This window comes from Terrapene carolina, unplaced genomic scaffold (genome assembly GCF_002925995.2).
Source record: "Terrapene carolina triunguis isolate 2854851 unplaced genomic scaffold, T_m_triunguis-2.0 Scaffold374, whole genome shotgun sequence".
Classification (NCBI taxonomy): domain Eukaryota; kingdom Metazoa; phylum Chordata; order Testudines; family Emydidae; genus Terrapene; species Terrapene triunguis.
In genome coordinates this window covers 16,086,454-16,106,571 of record NW_020664725.1, presented here as the reverse complement: position 1 = coordinate 16,106,571, position 20,118 = coordinate 16,086,454, and positions in this window count along the sequence as shown.

The window sequence follows — 20,118 nt, the reverse complement described above, 5'->3', positions numbered from 1 at the left end:
AAGCCTGCAGTTTCTATGTCCAGAATTCAGCATTGCAGGGCTTGGCCAGTACTGAATCAGACCCTATGATGTTAAAAGCTGTGAATTTTGTACATATATTGCTAGGCGTGGGTGGATGAAGAAAGACCAGCCCACACCTTACCTCTGTGAGTGTAGGGATATAGAGGGGAAAGATGTGACATACCAAGATCTTGATGTCCAGCATAATTTGGACCATTTAATTAGTGCCCCATGCTTGTTTCAGTCAATAGTGTTTCTCCCCTAGGGAGAAGTGCACTGGCTCACATGCATTGCCTGTTATCTTTCAAGTACTCAGAACAGAATGCTTTTTCAGTAACCTCATCAAAGGATAAGCTAGGATTCAGATAAGCTTTTCAGGGAGGAAGTCAGGGTTATAATTTTCAGAGACTTCTGAATGTCACCTCCAATTTTCAACTCTTCAATTGGAATGCCAGGTTTTGGAAGCCACACAGCCTCAGATATTGAAATGGTTGACCTATGGACTCAGGCCTTCTCAATTTCTGGTCATCTTTAGCTTGCAGATCTTGGAGTTGAAAGAGCTAGAGATTTCTGACTTTATAATAATGCAGTTTCTCAGAAGTGCAAATTACAGAGGAATTGGTGCTAAACTCCCCATTAACTACAGAGTCCAAGAAATCTTTAGTGTCCCAAATTACCTGTCACTTTCTCTGTAACACGGCATAATTCTGTCGCTTAAAAAAATGGCCATAATTTGAAATTTCAGTGAAATTTCTAATTGAATCTGCACTTAATTTTGCAGGCTTGATGTTCCCCCATTTCAGTTATAGGCAAGAATACGTTCAGCATTCCAATTACCAGAGCCCTCTTTCCTTTGCGAGCTCATCCCAGGCCTCAGTGCAGGACTACACAGGCAATGTTAACCGAGTGCCCTGCCTGCTCTTGTGCTGTTTCCAGTGGCAGCTCATCAGAAGGGGTTCACAGAGGTCAGGCATTTTCAAAAGTGACTTATAAATATTTAGATCTGGGTAGTCAGGAAAACACAGTGCTCTCACCGCTGTCTTCTGTCCCCTATAATTTTTTTTTTCAAAATCTGATCTCGCGTCATAGATTCCTTTGTTGCTATTCCTTTATAGATCCACAGGGTGAACTGATTCCCAAATGCCAATAGGCAATTTAAAAATAGAGGTAGATGAAGATAAAAAACTAGATGAAGATGAACTAGATAGCTCTAGGATAATAGATAATAAAACACGGTATGGTGGGTGGATGGATAGAGATATTGGGAGACTTAGTTTCTCCTCAGTTATCCATAGGACTGTAGGAGCCTTGTTGTGTTATTTATTTGTAGCATATAATTTTCAGAGGAGATGGAGAAAAGATTCTTTCCCAGCACACCCAATGTGCACAACTTAATTTTGTTAATGGAGCCAGCAATTGCTCTGCGCTAGAAGAGCCAAGGGATGTGAAATGATAGCTGTGCCAGGAATGTTGACACAGAGGAGCATAGGGAGAGCAGATCCCGGTGATACAAACAGGTCACAGCCGTGATGATCGAGTTGTTGATTTTTCTGGTAAAGAAAAAACTGCAAGACAAAAATGTTAAACGCTAGAACGCTGAATGCAAGAGAATATTTGGATTTCGTCTGAGTCCGTTTTTTCAGAAGAAACATTAAGATTTTTGTCAGTAGAAGAAAAGGCTTAAAGCATGGCCTACTGGGATCTTATTCCTTATATTACAGTAGAACCTAAAAGCCCCAACTGAGATCACAATCCCAGTGGTAGGTGCTGCACTTACACATACTGAGGGACAGTCCCTGCTCTGAAACTTTTACCGTCCAGAGAGACAAAAGAAAGATTATCATCCCCAGTTTACAGCTGTGAGACTGAGGCACAGAGTATGTGATTTACTAGTGATCACACAGGGAGTCTGTGGTAGTGCAGGGAACCAAACCAAGCTCTTCTGGGTCCTAGTCCAGTGCGTTATCCCCCAACTATCTCTCCTCTTTAAGAAAAGAGAAGTGTCTCTTTGCTCAATTATTTCTTAAATCCTATATATGCATACACGGTACATGTCTAATACAAGCACAAGCCTCTCTCTCTGTCAGTTCTAACCATAAGACGGCTCCTTCCCTCCCTTGTTGCCTCCATCCATGGAGGAAGAAAAAATCCTATTCAACTTGTCTCAGAAATCCCTTTCCTGGGGCTTCTTAGGGGACTTTTAACTCCCTAGGCTAACTAATAAAGAGCAGTAACAGCTACTGAGACAGTCATGTAGGTTATATTGGACGCTGATTAGGATTGTGTAAAAAAGACAGTTTAACTTGAAATGGACATAAAACTTAGAGAAATTGGAGAGTAGTAGGAATTTTTAACACTTAAAAAAAATGAGATAATACTGTGAGCTGGGTAGATTCACCTCCAGCTTTCCTGCTCCATCGATCACAGATCTTGGAATGTTATTAGTTATTACAATTAATTTAATGACAATAATTGTGTTGAGCCCTATGCAATGCACAAAAAACTCAAACAATCCCTGTACCTATAACCTAGAAGCTCTGCTGAATGAAGGCAGAATGCATTGAGAAACCGCAGATTTGAGGCTAACTTAAGAATTTTGAGGAGATGGTGATAAATATACCTCTATAACGACAATAAACCAGGGCTCATGGGAGAAATTTGGTTTATTAGAAGGGATTTGAATGAGGAGATGTTGGTGGCTTTTCAAACTGAGGAGATAGAGGACAGGTGTGGATGAAAAAGGCATGGAGATACTAGAGGTAGTCAGAATTTTTTCTGTGGCAATATTCAATGAAAAGGAAAAATGGTTCATTTTTTGTCAAATTTCAGTGGAAAATTTTGGCTTTTTTGTCAGAAAAATGAAAACAAAACCAAAAAATCAGCTGAAAAATGCCAAAACCTGATTCCCTCTCACCCCCCAAACTATGGGCTAGTCTACACTACCCGCCCGGATCGGCGGGTAGAAATCGATCTCTCGGGGATCGATTTATCGCTTCTCATCTAGACGGATAAATTGATTCCCGAATCGACGCGCGTACTCCCACCTCGTCAGGAGGAGTAAGCGCCGTCGACGGGGGAGCCGCGGCGGTCGATTTGTCGCCGTCCTCACAGCAGGGTAAGTTGAAAAGGATACGTTGAATTCAGCTACGCTATTCGCGTAGCTGAATTTGCGTATATTAAATCGATCCCCCCCCCCCCAATGTAGACCTAGCCTATCAAAACCTGAAATTTTGACTGAAAGTTTTCTTTTTTCCAACCCCAAAAAATCAAACATTTTAAGAGGACAACAGATACTAGAAAAATTTCATTTCCTCAAAACCCATTCTTTGCCAAGAAAAAAGTTCAGTGGAAAACTTTCAGCTGGCCCTATGAAATATTTTCCTCCCCAACATGATTCAAGTTGTCTCCGATAGGAGACAATCCTGGTGGTGGTTTTTGTTGTTTGTTTTAACATTCTCAGGGGGTGCAATCCACCCCCACCCCCTTAGCAGAGTGTGACAGCCACCGGTGAAACCTTTTACAAAACACACCGGAGATATTCCCCGTCAGATTCATCTTGGGTTTGGCTCACCTCTCTCCTTACCCCGACTGTACATTACTGCAATTGCACTGAACTGAGTGGAGCTGCTCCTGATTTACTCTGACGTGAGAGGAAAATCAGGCCCCTGGAGTCCATTTGTGCATGTTACAGTGGCCAAAGTTTTTCTCCTTGTAAATGGCACCACAGTAATAAACTGCTTTGTCTGAGAGATTTTTCAGCCCTGTGTAAGTGTATAAATCCAGTTCATATACACTTAAAAACGCCGTCCCGCCATGGTAAGCAGCAGCGCTCCAAGGACTAATTGCTCTCCCTGGTCTCGACTTGCCATTGATTTCCTATTTTCTGTTCCTTTCCTCTGCTTTCCAAAGCTGTTTTCCTGCTAATGCCACAAACACAGGTGTGTTTAGTTAGTTGCTCTGTCGTGGTGAGAAACTCTCATGTTCCCAGCTGCTTGTACTTGTGTACCAATAGACATCAAAATTCAATTATCCAGCCCCACTCAGTCACAGAGGAGAGCGTCAGGTTTGATTTGGGTAGATATCAGTAAGGTGGATGCCATGACTTTGGCCTCATCTACACTACAGGGACTATAATGGTATAGCCATGGCAGGGTTTTTTCATCTCTGCAGGAACATCACCTCCCCAATCATTCTTCCACTGACCTAGCTAGGTCTACACCAGGAGTTCGGTTGGCATAGCTACAGCACTAAGGGCTGTGGATTTTTCATACCCCTGCCTGCTGTAGTGCAGTCCAGGCCTCAGAAACAGATAGTTCAGTTGGCTGGGGCACTTGTAACCTCACATCTCTCTCCTGCATCGGTTGCTTTCACAATGGTTAGATGTAGGCTGGCCAGAAACCTGCTTCTGCTCTCCAGCTGATGCCCCCTCCACATCAGTCATAAGCAAGATTTGGACCCATTATCTTCCGCACCAAAAGACTGAGCTCCCAATGCTTGAGCTAAGAGAATAACTCCATTGGGGGTAGCAGTAATAGGCTGTTATCCTCTGTGTGGACCAACTACGAGATGAGGACAATGGAGGAAACTGTGCATGTGTGTTCCAATGGCACTTAACTCCATCTGTCCAACAACTGGAATGGACTGTTTCCCAACCAGTGTGTTTCTGATGTGCCGCTCTGTTCTGCTGTGCAACTGGGCTGTGTTTAAACCCAAAGGGGAAGGGAAATGGTAACACCTGGGCGATGGAGTTTACCTAACCCACACTTTATAACCCAGTTAAAAAAACAACCAGAAGTTTCAGTTGCTTGTTTTTAACCTCAGAAAATAATGTATGTCTTGGTTGTGGTTCTGTTAGCTGAAACTAGATGAGTCAAACTGTGTCTGTATCGGCAGAAGAGGACATCTATCAACGTTACTAATTTCATTCAGGGAGGTCGTGTTCCTCCTACCCTGACAGAAAAATCCCTTCTGTTTCTGTAGGCTGCATCTACACTAAAGGGCTGGGCCAGTTTCTGTAGTGTATCCAAACCCTCAGACACAGCCATCTTTTTTCCCTCTGATGTGAGCACCAAGTGACTTTTCTCTACAGATTTTTCTTTCATGGGGGCGAGGGAGAAAGCAGCTTGTACAGAATAATGTCCGTTCTTCAGGGTAACTCGTCCACCCCCGGGGCCAGCTGGGAAATGAAGGATTTTCCACTGAAAGTGTCAACAAAATTAGGGGACTCCATCCATGGACACTTTCATTTAGTTGAAAATTCAATTTCCTGTTGATTCAAATCTTTCCTCAGGAACTGTTTGTCCGGCTGTAGCAGGGGCAGTGCAGGGATGGCACTCATGGCTGTTAGTTAAGTGAGGGAGAACTAGGTGAGATGAATGTGTCCCCCCTAGCCACTTTGGTGAGGCTGGCGACTGCAGAGGGTGCTGAGTCCAGGGAAGTGTCAAAGGCCAGTAGGGAGTTGGCCAGCACAGAGCGCTGCAGAGGGCTCTGTAAGGTAGCGGGCAGGTGCCCAGTGGAGTGAGCGCTGCACAGCTCCTACCACCTCGTCCAGCCTCATGCAGCTCAGTGCAGTTCATGCCAAACTCATCCAGGAGGGGCCAATTCCCAGACTAGACCAGTTCAGTGAGCCTCCTCCTGGACTGATGATTGGGAAGGTCAGTCGCAAGTCTCAGGGGAGCCCCCTGCCAGCTCAGCACTAGGTTAGAGCAGATCAAATGGCTAGCCGGGGAAGGGGGACTGCCAGCCGAGGCCAGCATTGTGAAGCTCATTTCGGCTCTTGGATTTAGCTCTCAGGCCCCAATCCCTGTCCCTGGATCACAGAAGATGTAGTGTGAATCTTGGCTGTGTTCATGTGCAGGATGCTCACAGAAACTCCTGCTCCCACAAGGAGGACTTGGCACATCAGTCACATCTGCTGCTCTCTCCGGCCTCCAATGTGCTGGCACAACAAGCTTCTGCTACCATCCCACGTTCTGGCAGTGGGGTGTCTGCTGTGAACACTAACTGTCTCCTTCAAGTTACCCGCTCCTTCCTGGGTCTCCTGGCCAGAGAAGGGCACTCGCTGTCAGCTAAAAAAATTTCCTCAAGCCCCTACATCTCTGTCATTCCCTCACCATCCAGGATGAAATTCCACTCCCCCTTCCAAGAGTTCCAAGGGGGAGTGTGTGCAGATCCTGCGGCTGCTAATGCCTGCCCAGGTGCCCACTGGTGCACAGAAGGGACTAGGAGAGCAAACTCAACAGCAGCATGGCGCGCTTTCTTCCTTTTTCGTTTTTCCCTGGCTGAATCAATAATTTAGCATGTTCTAAGTAGTGCAGTTTTGCTTGAAAATTTCCATTTGGCTCATGCATTAGTCGGAAATGAAATATTTAGAGGACAGAATTCAGTTATAAAGCAAGAGCATATTTCTGTCTGTATATTTTAATTTTTTTTTTTTAAATAATGAGGCACTGCAGCCCATCTCCAGCCTCTCCATATCGGTGGCTTTTCCCTTTTCCCCTTCCCTTGGGAGACGGGAGATAATATCCCCCTTTTAAAAAAATAATAAAGTCAGATATGTCTAACAAATCTCGGGGCCCGCACTCTCAGATTGCAAATGTTCAAAGAAATTTCCCAGAAGGCTATGAGAGAGGGAGAGAGAGAGAGAGAGAGAGAGAGAGAGAGGAGTAACCCAGCATCCCATAGTTATGCTTGTGCTAACTGGGGATTTATTTGCAAGGAGGAAGTCAGAAGATTCCCTTCACTTAAACTATCTGTTCCCTGATGCTAAACCTTCAATAAATTCCCAGAAGGGGAATGGATTCTTGTCACCCACGCACACAACCCTCCTTCTCCTGCTCTGTTTTTCTGTGGTTTGTACTTTCACTTGTTAAATGTATTATGACGTGGTTTTTACCTTTGTCTGTGGCTTTGAGATGTTAGCAAGAATTTCCTCCCCTGGGAATTTCATAAATAAATTACTGATGCTAATAGCTAAGTGGGAAAAAATTTTAGAAGTATTTTATAATTGGGTTTTGGAAGGGATGTTACACTATGACATCATTTTTTAACAACTCAGCCGCCATCACACTTTCTGGTCTGTGGTTATTTGGCAGGCAGTGTGGTGGAGTGGATGGAGCAGCGGACTGGGGCTTAGAATGACCAGCACTCTGTTCCAAGCTCTACAACTGGTCTTCTGAGTGACCTTGGGCAAGCAATGTCCCCTCTCTTGGCCTCAATTTCCACATCTGTTAAACAGGGATAATGGTCCTGATCTCCTTTGTAAAGCACTTCAAGATCGATGGATGAGAAGTGCTAGACAAGAAAGAGGCGGTGTTATTAGTCTGATCTGTTAGTAATCTGTTGAAAACAGTGGGAGTTGGAGATTTACAGAAGTTGCTTGCTGAGAAGTAGACAAACCTGTAACATACTAAACCTGAAGAAGGGTACATGACACAGCACAGCAAGTGTGATCCACCTGAACGTTTCCCTAATGCATTCAGCAGCAGAGCACAGGTGCATTCTTCCTAGACAACACTCAGTGGTAGTCAAACAGTTAAAATTGTGTCTATGGGTATGCTAACACTGCAATTAAAAACCTGCGCCAGCTAGCTCAGGCTAAAGGGGCTGTTTAATTATAGTGTAGACATTTGGGCTTGTGCTGTAGCCCGGGCACTAGGAGGTGGGGCTCTAGGACCCTCGTATTGGGGAAAGCAATTGAATATAACATAGTGGAACATAGACACAGTTGTCTTTCTTAGCGTGTTCTTTGTCGTTCTCAAGCTCTGCAGCCCTTCTATCCTCAGTAGAGGTAGGTGGGAAACATTTTTCCCATACTGTGAAAATTTTTGAGATTTCAAAAAACTTTCCCATCTGGCATGAGGATGAAAAGTTAAAATCTCAAATTTTCATGAACCAAAAGTCTGGAAAAAAAAATCTGGGTGTGAGCAATCAAAATATCTTCTGCTTTGTTTAATTTTACTATAAATTGACTTACATTTCTCAATGAAAAGTTGCTTCAGATAAAAAAAAATGAAGTTTTTGTTTGAAAAACGTTGAAGCAGAATGTTTTGACAACCTCAACGTATTTTTTCCAATTTTTTTTTAAAATGGGAAATTCACTGAAAGCAACCCTTTCCCGTGAACAGCTTCACTGTCAATGCGGGCAGGGGACTGGACTCGATGACCTCTCGAGGGCCCTTCCAGTCCTAGAATCTATGAAACTGGCCCTTTCTGATGAAAAATGGTTCCGTGTTAAATTCCCTACCAGCTCTAATCCTTAGTTCCTGCCAAGAATGATGAGGGGGGCAGCTGGCACTAGTTGGGGGTGGTAGCATTCTGTGCAGATACCTACGACTTCCAGGACTCAGACCCCCACCTCATTTCACAGAGGCCTCCTAGCAACCTTCAGTAATTGTTTTCAATCACTATTGACCTGGGCTGGATCCTCAGCAGTGACCTGGACAATATCTTCACCACAAAAAGGTATAGTAAACCCCATGTGAGGGGTACACAGTTGAGCTTAACTAGCGACACTGAGGTAAAAACTCCCTGTGCTTTGTCTCCACCAGGATTTCACGTTGAGTCGGCTATCTCAATGTTTGTTCTAGAAAAACACACCCAACCCACCCCTTTCATCACAGTGAAGACATAGCCCTAGAGATGAGAGGCTGCATATTCCGTTCCCAGCTGTAGGCACTATCCGCTTCTCCTAAATCTTTCTCTTTGTGACTGTACTTCCTTCATGTTAGAGTTTCAGATCTCAGACAGATTTACATGGGTGTCATAAGGCATTTTCTGCTGATAATATTGATCTGGTTGACTGTTCCCACAAGCTGCTAAGTCATTACCTCAGTTCCACAAAGATGTGATTAAAAATTTAAAAAAAACCCTTCTGTTTCAGGTGTGAAAGAGCTTAAGATAACTAATTATTTGCACAGCTTGCCTCTCAGCGCCTCTGTACTTTAGATAAATATTTTGTATACGTTTGAACTTGGAAATTAGGGAAGCAGTTGAGCGATGTTGATCTTGAATCCAGCTTTGCTGTCGAGATCTTGCCGTGTTTGAGAAGTCAATCCATTCATCTTCAGCAAATTGGGGAAGGCAGAAAATTGATATTTTTCTAATATTTGCTCAGCCTATTGTCTCTTGCTGTGTAGTCCCTGGAGGAAAGGCTTTAGCAGAAATTTAATCACTGGATCTTAAGACCTCCTTGGCTATGCTGCTTCGGAGTGTACAGTGTTGAACATATACATACAAAAATATGTTCACTGGGCCCAATTCTCCTTCACTCACACCACTGTAAATAGGGGGCATTCCAGTGCAATTCACTGGTGTAAATGTGGTGTAAGTGAGAGGGGAATCAAGCATGCTGTCATGATTCTGTTTTCACACATGGCCTGACTCAAAGCCCACTGAATTCCATAAGGGAGTCCCATTGCCTTAGTGGTCATTGTGTCAGGTGGCCTGTGCACCGCTGTAAAGTAGGAGTAACTCCATTTTAGCCAGGGGAGTTAAACTGGTGTGTAACTGGGAGGAAGATGAGGCCCCATCTCTTCACTATTACAGTGAAAGCCATTGGTTCCTGTGAACAGAATACCAGCTGAGAAGGCGTTACCTCCATCAGTAACACTCCCTGAACTCCTTTAACACCTATTGCCCATCTCTGTCACATCACTCCTGCAAACGTTGCCCCAGGGGGCAGGGCTTCCCAAAATTCCACCACCGCGCTGGCAGCCCCAGATACCCAATGTAACCACGAGCCAGGGAGGCGTTTGTGTGGTTGTCGAGGCCAGGGAGGGTTACATCCCTAAAGGATGTAGGAGGAGAGATGAAAAGGTGACAGATCCCCTAGTGCACATGGATTGGAATTCGATACATTAGCAGAGAGGTGTTAGGGCCCGGGGCTACTGAAGATGGGATTCAGAACTAAGATAGATGGGGCATTGCATGTAGGTGCATTGGCACCAGGTATTATGTTGCACCCTGCTTAGCTCTGACCAGCGGTGTATTTCTGTTCCTTTCCTAAGCACGAGGAGCAAATTCATCCCCGGGTTGGTGTCAGAGCTACCCCTGGGATTGAGGACAGACCACTGCCCCCATTCTGGGGCTGTGCAGCCATGCTGGGCCCCTCTGCATGTTACAGCATCCCCAAGGGGATGGCCAGAGCTCAGGATTGCCCTCACTATGCCTCCTCTTCCTCTCTCCTTCCTGCAGATCCACCCATCCCAATCGCTCCCTGGGCAGAGTTGGCAGAGTATGCCGACCCAACAGCCTAGGCAGGTGCAAAGAGGTCAATGGGGGGCAATGTATCTATACACATGGCCATTTCACAGTGGCTACGTGGCAAAACGTGGCGCTCTTCGGGGGAAGGTTTTAAAATGCTGAGCTGAGCAAACTGAGTGCAAGCAACTTTCTCTTAAGTGCCAGGTGGTCTGTGGCATCCTTAGCTTATAATTTCCTCGTGTTTACTGGTTTAAAGCTCAATCCTATTTTAAGCAGCACAGGGTTGGTTCATATTTCCAATGCTGGCACTTTAACATGTGGACAAAACTATTGCTTTTAACTCTCTGAACACCTTTCAAGCTAGTTGCTGAGTTAAGCAAGACTGAAGGAAAAAGAGCAGGGTTCTTGTTCATTAACAAGTCTCACTGGCAGTCGGGAGGAAATCTTTCTAGTTAGGTCTTTGTAGTTAATTCTTGATAGTAGTCCTCCCATTGTTAATATTGTTGTTAAACTCCTGTATTCTCACTGAGTGAAAACTAATTATAATAATTAACAGAGAACTCGTGAACTCGTCAAACTGGTAATTATAAACCACAGGAACTTTTATCATTAATAGACGCCATTCAGCAGTGGGGGGATGTAAAATCTCTTTTAATTAAAGATATGCCAGCAAATTTCATGCCTCTGTCCAGCCTTGATCTCCTCTGGAATCTGGACTATGTCTGCTCCAGACACCACAGAGAAACAACTAACTGATGCCCTGGGTGAACCAGGATTTGGCATTCCAATCTCCAAACTAAACAAGCAATTATGCAACAATAGTTGCCTGGAAATCCAATAGAAACCCGCCTGGGCAGCCTTCCCTAGGCCATTGCTGCCAACGCTTTCAGACCCCAGACACTCCCTGCTATTTTTGACTGAAAACCTCAAAAACCAAAATATTTCAGCCCCAAACTGAACTCGTGGTGAGGGGAAGCTGTGCATTATGGAGTCCCAAGTTGTGGTCCATTATGGGAAGATGGGGTCCAGCAGGAGATCTTGGCCCTTAGAGGAGAATGAGGGCACGAGAAGCAAACTAGCCAGAAAATGACACTCAAACATGACTGACAAGAAGATGGTTGTTTTTTAATTAGCTCCACCTTGCTAGCTTTGCACTGGGGAAGAGTTTGTGTCTCATCTGAATACATGTCACTGGTTCAGCGCAGGATTTTTTTTTTTTCCTTCTCAGCTCATTCAGCGACTTTTGCTTAGCTATTCTCCAACTTCCCCTCGTGTCTATTGTGAGTTTTCTCTCCTGGACAGTAAACAACAAATGGTCCTTTTCACCCAGGAGATAAGATTGTTCATCTTCCAAAGTCACCGCCACTCGTTCGCTGGGTCTGGAACCGTTTGAGTAATGAGACTCCCGGAGAACGTATGTTTCTTTTGCATGTCCTTTTCTTAACAAAGATCTGAGATTCCCAAGGCAGCAGCTTTACGAGAAGGCGAATGCAAAGGGGCTGCTTCTGAAGGGCACAAGTTGTCACTTCTTTTTTTTTTCCCAATTGTAGTTTTTGCCAGGCACAGCCAATGAACAATAGGTCCTTTATGCAAAAATTCCCACCTGGAATGGCACAAACCTTACAGTATAGATTTGCTTCCCCCACCATACAAGCTGCGGTGCTGCAATAGATTAACTACTGATATTAATTTTAAAGGAAGCAAAAAGTTCCCTGTATCCTCAAAGTCTTGCTTTTGTGCCTCTTCTATGTTATGTTCCCCCTTCGCGTGGCTCTGCCTTTCTGTGTGTATGTGTGTGTGCATGTGCACGCCATCGCTGGTGTTATCCCCATGTCTGAGCCAGACTCTTCCCCTTCCTCCTGTCCCATCACTTTTCTGGCTGCTGTATCCAGGTGTCTCCTAGTCCCCTACTCTAATTCTGCCCCTCTCAGTCCCGTCACCTGTATCATCATTGGTGGATGCCTTTCTCATGTGCATCCAGCACCTGAACTGACGAGGACACAAGCAGCAGGAGAGGAAGAGGTGAGGAGCGTTTCCCAGCAGAGCCCTGGGTTCATTCACATCGACCTTTTCTCCAAAGCTCTCAAGGAGCCTTTTGCCCAGTGCTTCCCAAATTCAGACACTCGGGTAACATGGTGATGGGTGCAGGTAAGAAAGCACTTATGTCCATCCCTATTCAGGACAGCATTTAAGCATGTGCTTAACTTTGAGCGTGTTCAAATCCCAGCGACCCTGAATGGTAGTGTTTTAATGAAGTAGAGTCCAAATGAACTTAGTTAGACATGCTTCATTTTCTTTCCTCTCTCTCCCTTAACCCTCATCTCTCCCCTCCCCATGCTCCCCTGCCTATTTTCATTTCCCCTTTTGCTTCACTCCACTGTAACCTGCAAACACTCTTCCATTTCACTCTTTCTTCAGCCTTTGTGCCATGTCTAGCTCCCCCTTCCCCTCATCTCACTGCTGTCTTTGCCTCCTGTTCCCCACTCTTGCTAACAAGAATATAATGTGTAAAAATAAAGCAGGTCGTGCAGCGTTTACATTAAAATGTGAAGGGGGAGAGGGGGGAAATTACAGCCACATTAGCAATGTTCACTCAGCATGATTGTACTGTAATCCAGGTCTGTACATTTGACAGGGCTCAGGGTAGACCAAAGCAGATGTGTCCATCACCCCAACATTATTAGCACTAATCCTAGACAATACAGGGAAAAACAGAGCAAGCACCTGCATGCAGTTTCACTCCTGAGCTTTTTACTGATTGCCCTGTGCATGCTGCGTACTCAAACACCTATAGACTTCTGTATGCCCAAGGCCTCAGCCACCAGTACCTAGCACTGACACAAGAACATAAGAACATAAGAATGGCCGTACTGGGTCAGACCAAAGGTCCATCCAGCCCAGTACCCTGTCTACCGACAGTATCCAATGCCAGGTGCCCCAGAGGGAGTGAACCTAACAGGTAATGATCAAGTGATCTCTCTCCTGCCGTCCATCACCACCCTCTGACAAACAGTGAATGCACAGTGGGTGTTCTTCCTGGGAATATGACTTTGCCCTGATGTCAATGGTGACACAAGGTATGGGGCACAATGGAGAACTGGGCCCAGGGTGAGGTGAGGTGGTCCCAGGTTTCACCCCACTCCACCCACAGCATTCTGGAGCTCTGATTTTATCTGAGGAGGCAAAGCTTCAGAGCTTTGGTCCAGAGTATTTGCTTATTTACCTCACAACCTTGCCAGCCTTGCCAACTCAGCCTACAATCTGAAAGTCAAGCTGGGTTCTGCCTTTTTCATGTGCCACCAGGAAGAGAGATTATTCTGGTCAAATTAGCCCCTCAGCAACTACCGTACAACCCCCTTGTCTTTTAATTATGACCTCAGTGACACCTCCTGGCCAAACTCTATAGCCAGCAACAAGAGTCCAGTTGGAACTGAGTAAATAATTCTATTGATGATGCACAAGAATGGACACAACCCCACTCCCTCTCTCTTACCAGCGCTGGCTCTTCAGGACAAATGGGAGTGTGAGTTTAGTCAGTGGCCCAGACTCAGAGATCATTCAAAGGGAGCAATAAGAAGGTGCCATTTTCACAGAGTCTGTTTGCAGAGCAGAGCTGTGCTTTTGGAAACATTTAAGACTGGGACAAAAGTTCGGCTGGGTTGTTTTATGATCCCAAGGAGTCTGGCCCAGCCTCTCTGCCATTGTACACAAAAGCCATTGAAAATCTGAATGCACATTTGACTTGCTGCAGGCCATTCCACGCATGCTGTTCTGGGGCAGCAAACCTGCTTTAGAGGCCATGGTAAGAAGGAACGGGAGAAGGCCCATGTTGCCCTTGTCAGCCTTATGCACAGAGGCATCATGCGCATTCAAGCATTTAAAATACATTAAAGAAGCACTTCCTTTGAAGTGGGAAACTATCTCTATTTAATCAGAGAGAAACAACTTTTCAAAAGAATTTTTTTTTCCTCTTTACCTTCAGCTGTCTGGCTTCTCCTGTGGATAGTACCATGAATAAAACATGCATATCCCAATTAAATCTTGATTTAATTTCACTTCTTTGCAAAGCTGATGAACTCGAGTGCTTTCATAAAGACACTGAGCATTAGCATTCTTTTGTGATGCACAATCCAGTCAGAGGAACAAGAGACTAAAAATAATCACCCGCGTCTTTCCTGGCCCTGCCAAGCTCTCTGCCGATTTAGGGAATAAATCCCCAGCTGGGATAATCCTCAGGATCAGCAGCCGTATCCATCCCATGGTCATCAATAGACATGTTGGGGTGGGGACTGGACCAAAATGGAGGGACCCCAGCTGAAAATAGGAAGAGGGGAGGGAAATCAAGGATGAGTGGTTTCATATGACCAGCCAGAGTCTAGTAGCCTTTTTCTTAAATGCTGTCCATGTTACAGCCAGCTGATCTGGCTTAAAATGTGTTCAGATACACCCCCTGCAATGGTGATTGAGCAACTTATTATTAGTTCATGTTTATGTGTTTACTGATTTGTGTTTTCTTAGTTCCTAGGGAACCCCCGTCAGTAATGTGGTTCATGGACCCATTGTACTATGTGCAGTACAAGCAAGTAATACAAAGACAGTATCTGGACCAGAGAGATCACAGTCCAACAGGTAAGTGACACACAAAGAAGGGGCTGTGTAGAGGTGGGAAGACAATCTTATTTATTTAATGATATAACGAGGTAACAGTAAAGCAAGAGGGTTTTTGCATATTTAATAGTAGAGTTGATCAAAAAATGAAAATAAATTGTGTGAATATTTTAAAAGTCATTTTCATTTCCTTTTTTTGTTTATTTTTTTACATGTTTTCTCAGGACTTTTTTTGCAAAATTTTTAATTGACAATTTCTATTGATCATTTTCCATTTTCAAAATAAGAAATGTTTAGAAAATGAGTTTTGGTCATCCTTCTCACATCCAGGGAATTGCGATTAGTCTATTTCAAACATTAAACATTCTGTTTCAAAAACACCGCTTATTTTGAAAATGGAAAATGACAATGAATGAAAAAAATACACAAAAATTTCACAAACTGACAACTTTGCATGAAAAATGTGTCAATGTCGAAAAAGAACAATTTTCAGTTAAAAAATAATTACCTCTGACTAATCCAGAGCACATGGAAGTCATTAGAGAGACTCACATGGACTTCAACAGGCTTTGAATTAGGTACCATTTGCCAAGCCATTGTCATATGGCAATCTTCTGTAGACATCCTAGAAGAGACAGTTCTTAAGGAAAGAGCTTTAAGATGGCTATGTGCTAAGGAGACCAGGTCAGGTCAAATATGAAGCAATCGGAAACAAGCCCTGAATATTTTCTATCGTTCTGTCTATTAGAGCTGGCCCAAATGTTCCAAATTATGATTTTTCAATGAAAAAACTGGTTGACTTTAATCAAGAAAATGGTTGTGAAAAGTGTTCCCATGTTTTACTAACTCCTCTATCTAATCTATATTGTGCCCATCCCTGTAATCTTTCAGCACTGATGGGTACTTTCTTTTGTTTGAAGATATTCACATAATATTTTTAATGATTATGATTTTTGTGCTACGGGTCCCTGTTGCTTTTTCCTGTACATTTAAGCCCCAATCTTGTGAAGATTTATGCATCTGCTTAACTTTATGCATTATGAATAGTCCATTGACTTCAATGGCCTAAACTTGCAGTCAGATAGGGAAGCAGAGTTGGTTGAAAATTTTGGTAAATGTCTTTTTGATCAAATGGAAATTTTTGTGAGGAAAAAAAATCATTTTAATCCAAAATGTGTAGCTTTTCATTTAAAAACATGAAACCCTGAAATCTGAAACATTTTGAGTTTTGGCTGTTGAAAATGTTTTTGATTTTTCAACAAAACCCCCAAAAACCTTTTGAGAAAATTTTTGACAAAATATATTTTTATCAAAATTTTTCATGAGGGGAAAAAATTCACTTCCCTGCTAGCAAAAATATCACCATGGAGACTGTCCATGTTACATTTCCATTTGGGACTGGAAGCAGGAAAACCAATAATCTAATGTGCTCGTAAGGTTTGCAATCAGAAGAGGTTTGAATAATTGGGGGAAGCTGGAGGACTTTGACAGCAGAAGCTTGGTCGGGTCATTAATACACAGGACTGGGACTTAGGAGAGCTGTGCTACTGAACCCTGGTCTATACTACAAACTTATGTTGGTAAAATTACTAAAAGCCACGCCCCTGAGTGATGCAGTTGTACCGATCAAACTCCTGGTGTAGACAGCACTATGTCTATGGGACGTCTTCTCCCAGAGACATAGCTACTAGCTCTTGGGGACGTGGAGTACCAATGCCAACAGGAGACGCTCCCCCGTTGGCGTAGGTAGCATCTTCACTAAGCATGGCAGCTGCTGAGCACTGTAAGTGCAGACAAGCCCTGAGTGTGACTCTCTGTATGAGTTGGGGCAAGTCATTTCACCTCTCTGTGCCTCGGTTTCCTGATAAGTACAATGAGGGGGGGGGGGAATAGAAAATAGGAAGATACTGGCTGGTCCCTCCTTTTTTTGAGAATGGGAACCATACAGTTAATAGAAAGAAACAACTCCACACTAGCCACGATAAAGAAATGTTCAGTGGGAAACCATGTAATGTGGCTTTTTTCATGGGTCATTGCAGGAGATTATGAATTCCACTTCAAAGCTCAAATCGCCAAAACAGTCTTCAACAAAGTTAAATGTGCTCTTAAGCCAGGGAGCTCACATCACTCTGTGGAATGCGGAGCACCAGCCCGGGATGGGAGGGGGGCCTCTGACTCCTTTCCTTTGCACAGCTTTGCATGGTTTCCTTTTCTCATGGTGTGCTGCATTGGGCAGGCCATTGCTCCATCCCAGCAGCATTCACGGCCCCCGTCGAAAGCAAATGAGTGTACAGTAAGGAGCTTGTGTCTCCAGGGGACACTGAAATACTTCCAAGGGCCTTGATCCAGCAAAGAACTTAAGCACCTGCCCAAGTCCCAGCGACTTCCATGGAGTGGTTAGAATTACGTAGATGCTTAAGTGCTGGGCTGAATAAGGATGAACTGATGAGTCACAGCCTAAGGGCGCAATCCTGTGAGATGCTGACTCCACTGGCCCAGACCCAGCAAAGTGCTTAAGCATGTGAAGTCAATGTGACTTAAGCACATGCCTAACTTTAAGCATGTGTCTAAATACTTTGCTCAGTGCCTTGTAGGAGTGAGCCTGAGATGATTATAACCATTCCCCAGGGGGAAAATATAGACCATCAAGACCCAGGGAAAGCAAGATTCTGTGAGAAGCAGAGCACCGAATATCTCACAAGGCGCTTCTTGCACAAGAGCTCCATGAATCCCGTGGAGGGAATCCACCAAGCATTTCTGGTTGTGCAGAGAGCTCTTCCCCAGGGTAACCAATACTGTGAGGGAACAGTGCTGGTGCCTATTTCTTGAGGAAATCATTTGCCACATGGTAGCCAAGTGAGTGCACAAGCCGTAGCGATCAACAGTCACCAGTAGTTATACCAGGGGGCGAGCCTGGAACATAGCAGGAAAGGAATTGCCAGACTGGATCAGACCCTTGGCCCATCTAGCCCAGCGTTCTGTCTCTCTGATAGTGGCCTGCTCATCTAGCTAGTCTAGTGACATGGCCCATGTAGCCCAGTGTCCTGTCTTCCTCTGACAATGGCCAGCACCAGCAGCTTCACTGGAAGATGTAAGAACCCCGCTGCAGCAGCTGTGGGACAATGTTCCCCCCACATCAGGTCTCATTCTGGTCTGTAGTGGTTAGAGATTGGCTCTGAAGGCGACACTTAGAGGGGAGACAAGAAAAAGACGACTCTCCAGTTAAGAATCTGAAGCCCCTTGCCCAGTTGGTGTGAGATTATTTCCTCAGCTCTCCCAAAGGGCAGCTTATTCCTATTTTCGCATCTGCAAGAGGGGCAGACGGGAGTGTTGAAATAAGGGAGTTAACTCACTGGCAGGAGCTCAGAGGAAACAGTGTGTTTAGTGGGTTTTAGGAACCCGCAGGGGAAGAATGTATAAAATTGCTATAATAACCCCAAGTACTAGAATCCGCTTCCAGGAGGGTGTTTTAGTGAGTTGCTAAGCCATCCTGTGACCAATCCTTGGTGCAGGATGTACTGTAATATATAAAAGCCAGGGAAATAAATTAAAAACAAATTACTACTTCTGATTACCTTAACTCCCCATCCATTTCTGGACAGTTGCCCCAGCTCGGTTCATAAACATTGGGGCAGGTTGCCAAATTCTTTCCCTTCCCCTCCTCCCCCTGCCATAGAAACTCAGTTGATTTACTAGTCGGTGTGATCGATAAGCATCTGAGATGCCTTATTTATAAGATGAGGATTGTGATTTACTGCAAAGAAGTTTCAGTACGAGTTGCTTTTGAGTTATGGATTTGCTGACGCTGTTATAAACACAGGGCCTTGTAAATATCCGATTTATTTATTAACTTTCTGATTCTGCACGAGCAGCAGGGATAAGTGGATGGCATAATGTCCCAATTTGGGAAACCAGAGCTTCAACACAGTAGGGGTCAGTGTCTAATAACTCAGAAGTTTGACTCGTGTAACAAGCTGGTTGTTATGATTGCGACACTGGCAGACCAGGTGCCAGCTCATGCCAAGGCCCCTAGGTCTCAGAGCACACTGACAAATGCGTAGCTGGAAGCCTGTTGGGATCTCCTGTGTGTTAGTATTGTTAAAATAGATATTAGAGTTATAAGAATGTGTTTTTGTGTTTATGAAATGCTTGCAGGATGCTGTATGTATTAATCTTACTTATAACATCTGTATCCCATGGCATACGGTAATAGCGAAGTGTCTTCTCTGTAACTGTAAAGGTGTTTGCTAAAACTCTAAAACCCCACAGTCAGGGAGAAGCATTACCAAGTGTGAAATGCTAGCTTGCCACAAGAGGTGTCCTCTCCTCCCCAACAAAAGAAGGCCTATAGACACTAGTTTCAGAGTAGCAGCCGTGTTAGTCTGTATCCGCAAAAAGAACAGGAGTACTTGTGGCACCTTAGAGACTAACAAATTTATTAGAGCATAAGCTTTCGTGGGCTACAACCCACTTCTTCGGATGCATATTGAGTGAAACATATATCGAGGAGATATATATACACACATACAGAGAGCATGAACAGGTGGGAGTTGTCTTACCAACTCTGAGAGGCCAATTAAGTAAGAGAAAAAAAACTTTTGAAGTGATAATCAAGGTAGCCAAGTACAGACAGTTTGATAAGAAGCAAGTGTGAGAATACTTACAAGGGGAGATAGATTCAATGTTTGTAATGGCTCAGCCATTCCCAATCCCTATTTAGCCCTGAGTTGATTGTGTCTAGTTTGCATATCAATTCCAGCTCAGCAGTCTCTCGTTGGAGTCTGTTTTTGAAGTTTTTCTGTTTTAAGATAGCCACCCGCAGGTCTGTCATAGAATGGCCAGACAGGTTAAAGTGTTCTCCCACTGGTTTTTGAGTATTATGATTCCTGATGTCAGATTTGTGTCCATTAATTCTTTTGCGTAGAGATTGTCCGATTTGGCCAATGTACATGGCAGAGGGGCATTGCTGGCACATGATGGCATATATCACATTGGTAGATGTGCAGGTGAACGAGCCCCTGATGGTATGGCTGATGTGATTAGGCCCTATGATGGTGTCACTTGAATAGATATGTGGACAGAGTTGGCATCGGGCTTTGTTACAAGGATAGGTTCCTGGGTCAGTGTTTTTGTTCAGTGATGTGTGGTTGCTGGTGAGTATTTGCTTTAGGTTGGGGGGTTGTCTGTAAGCAAGGACAGATCTGTCTCCCAAGATCTGTGAGAGTAAAGGATCATCTTTCAGGATAGGTTGTAGATCTCTACTGATGCGCTGGAGAGGTTTTAGTTGGGGGCTGAAGGTGACAGCTA